The 3,568-nt window shown below is 36.0% G+C and overlaps 1 protein-coding gene across 13 annotated transcripts in view; it reads left to right on the top strand.

The window, feature by feature from the left end:
• foxp2 (forkhead box P2) overlaps positions 1 to 3,185 on the top strand; it is a 458,869-nt gene extending 455,684 nt beyond the window's left edge. For all 13 annotated transcript variants that reach the window (XM_062982426.1, XM_062982432.1, XM_062982425.1 and 10 more), the window contains one exon: positions 1 to 3,185. This exon is cut by the window's left edge and continues 808 nt beyond it. The gene's annotated coding sequence lies outside the window, so the exon portion shown is untranslated.
• The last annotated feature ends 383 nt before the right edge of the window (positions 3,186 to 3,568 follow it).

Below are 3,568 nucleotides of genomic sequence, written 5' to 3'. Positions count from 1 at the left end.
TAAGATGTAAAGTGCAATCCTAAGCTAACATTGTCTGTGCAAGCACCATAGAAACATTTGCATATCTGCATATATCTTACAACTGTACTCTTTACCTCCTTGTGATAAAGCTTTGTCTACCTGCAAACACAGTCAAAGGCTACAGCTGCAAACCAAAGCCTACTCTAACAATGGCCAATAGCTCAATGACAGAAGCAGCCACATGCTTTGGTCAGCCTTCTGTAACTTTAATTAGTACAAAGGAACCTTTCCATGAACTACCTGCTGTTTTCTGATGACCTCTGGGATCTTTTCATTTAGCCCTATACCAAGAAACAAATATGGGGGAAAAGTCAATTTTGTCATAGTGTAATCTTCTGAGGCCAAATGTCAAATCTTAAATGCAGTGAAGATTTGCTTTCATTTTAGGACAGAGGTGGGAACAAAGTCTGGGCAGACGTTACGATAGAAAGCAACCAATATGGATCACTGACCAAAACAATTATGTACTTGATGCAAATGCAGATTGCATATTGTTATGTAAAATATGTTTTTTAATTCTGTTCCCTCCCCATTCAGACCGATTCCCCCTTCCCTGTGGTGAATACATGTTGTTAGAAGAAGTCTTGTACGGTCTTAATCTTCGTTGTGTGCTATTTTTTATAGTCTTAAGTTATAATGACAAAAAAGTAGGAACCAAACATAAAAAAGGTCTAGTAAAGCCAAAAATTAATTTCATATTGATTTAAAGTAATCTAGGTGAGTTTTTACACTGAAAGCAAAGATTATAGCAATTGTAGTCCATGGTATTTATTTTCAGTCAAACCAAAGTTACATATAATTCTGCCTCTGTTTATACGGGATACTAACACTAACAATACACTCCCTTTGGAAGACTTGCACAGGCCAAATTGTTGGAATGCTGTTACTTTCCCCTTTCTTTCTTTTTTGTTTCTTTTGACAATTCCAAAACCCAAAAATACAATGATACATTAATGGTGTAGTTGAAAATAGCATAGTCAGATGTTTGCTTAAACCCTCGACTCTTTATGTGTTGCTTTTCATGTGCTGTGCCAAGTCTTGATAACTTTCCCCCCCAACCAAGGGACCTCATAACCTAATTATGGTTATTGCTTTACAAACAGTTTTTTCCACAGAAGGTGGCTGCTAGAGCTTAACATAGGTACCGGTTCCATGTGATGGACCCGGATCTTGCAAGCTAAGCTCATTGTATTCTTTGCTGAAATCAGCAAAGAGACTTTAAGAGAAACACAGTCATCTATCACGCCAAATAAATGGACAAAATGGCTTTCGAAAGGGTTTTCCCACTTACCCAAAAGGCTTTCTGAAAGCTTCTACCTCTGCAAAAGAAAACAAAAAAAACACAAAAAAGAAATTAGAACAATTATGGCAGATTGCATGAATTGTGAGAACGTCACAGTAACTGCTACTTTTCATTATGTTTGTCTTTGGGTCATGATAACAGAAGGTTGATAGTAATTACATCAAAAGAGAGATGTACCATGTGAATGATGGATTTTTTTCAGTCGTCTGGGATCCCTAATGTGGGGATGACCTGAAAGGAACTAATGTTTCTTTCAAGTGCATGTTCAAAAGACTTTGATGGACTGGAAGTAAATGTGATAATTGGACCATCAAGAAGGTGGCCTAAGACTACAATGCTAAAGTATGCATACCTCAGTTACAAACCTTTTTGAAAGGAAGTCTCAGCCACAGAATGCATATACCTGTAGAGTTTTGCATGGGTTTTATATAAATACAATTTAAAAAAAATAGCTGCTTGCACATTATACCAGAAAAACCTCCAAAACTGCAATTGCTTTGAAAAATAGACTTTAGGTTTTTTGGAGTTTTCTGAGATGCTTGGTCTGTATTTTGATAATTGTGCATATTATGTAAAAATGTTGGTGGACCCATAAATGACCAGACTTTTTCTAAGAAAAAAAATGTTGCTTTAATGCATTTCATGAATTTTTACTCTGATCTCATCGCTTGCTAGGAATAGCAAACCCTGCTTTTCTGCATCTGCTTTGCGTAGCTATTGTAAGGCTTTGAACTAATGTATGTATTTATTGCTTGAACTTCTGTGCATACCTTATAAAGCATAATGTCTGACAATTTAAATGGCTCATGTATTCTTGCTTCTATCATAAGCTGATAATGGAGACTATGATCTTTTGTATACAGCAAATTTTAACTGTAGCACAAACATCTGTTTATGTATTGGTGGAATATACCTGTTTTATTTATCTTTTTTGAGGTAAACTAATTTTTGATACTTTTCATTACTGTGTACTGTGTTCATACCTTGAATTCTCTGACGTTAGAAGTCATGGTTGAGAATTGTAACAGCTGTTGTTCGTTCTGTATTCATGGCTCACACTGCTGAATAAAATAAAGGACCAAACCTAGGATTTGAAAGAAAACTGTCTACCTCTAACACCAGGGAGTTATCAGATTTTATTTTACATAGTTTTAGTCTACAAAGACACAATTGCTTAAACCTAGTGGGCTTAAGGCTTATATTCAATGTGGTTGAATTCATGGCACAGTTTGTACTGTTTGAAAATCAATTAAAATTTCATGTGAATTTTACAAGCATTAGGTAGAATTACCACTAACTGGGTTTTCTTTGGATAACTCAGATACGGGGAAATGATCATCAGCATTCTGTGTCTACAGCTGCTTAACTTCATAAGAATGCATGGCTTTGTGATTCGGGAATCGAAGCACAGCCAGCTAGGAAGGAGAGCAACTGAGCTATACATTAAGAAATAAACCATGGTGGACTTTAATGTCATTGGTCCAAAATCTGTCTCGAGCTCCCATTGTCTGTTTTACTCCAATTCCTCAAATTGGGCATTCACGTTTTGGAGAATTTGCTTCAGGATTTAGATGACACATTCCAATACTAGGGTACGATTTCGAAAGGTTGCTGTTAAGACTGCTGAAAAAGCACACGCGAACGCCCTTGTTATTTCAAGAGTTCAAATCGGAATGGGTTTTGTCCATAAAAATCAGGCATATTTAACAAAATAATAATAATAAAGATGTAAATTTTACTATAGTATTAATGTAAACAGTGTTTTCACTGCTGCTGGATGTAAAAAATGTAAATGAAACCATTTCATTCACTTGCTTAAGTTTCTGGTGTATAAATAAAAAGTCTAATTCTTTTTGACCCATTTATAACCCACAGGGTTTTATTTTTATTTATTTATTTATTTCCTGGGAAGTTCATTCTTCCACCCTGCAAGCCAGTTCCTATGTGTTTGTGTAGGAATTATATAATGTCTTTGGCATATTTGTTATGGAGGTAATGGGAAGTTGCCCTGAGGGGGTCTGTAAAAAAGATTTAAAGGCAAGTTAGCAGAAACCTATCATCTGCTTTATTAAACACTGCATGAGGCTTTTTAGACTCATGTTTACTTCTTCACTTTGTGCACTTCGAACATACTCCGCATTGCCTGTCTCACTGGAAATGCTTGCTGCTCAGCTTCTTGAATGCTTTTTAGTTCTTGAAGGAACGCATGCAATCTGTAGAAGGCAGCGATACCTTTACTTGTCC

This window comes from Anolis carolinensis, chromosome 5 (genome assembly GCF_035594765.1).
Source record: "Anolis carolinensis isolate JA03-04 chromosome 5, rAnoCar3.1.pri, whole genome shotgun sequence".
NCBI classification, from domain to species: domain Eukaryota; kingdom Metazoa; phylum Chordata; class Lepidosauria; order Squamata; family Dactyloidae; genus Anolis; species Anolis carolinensis.
The sequence above is the reverse complement of the archived record's forward strand: the minus strand, read 5'-3'. Positions and strand labels throughout refer to the sequence as shown.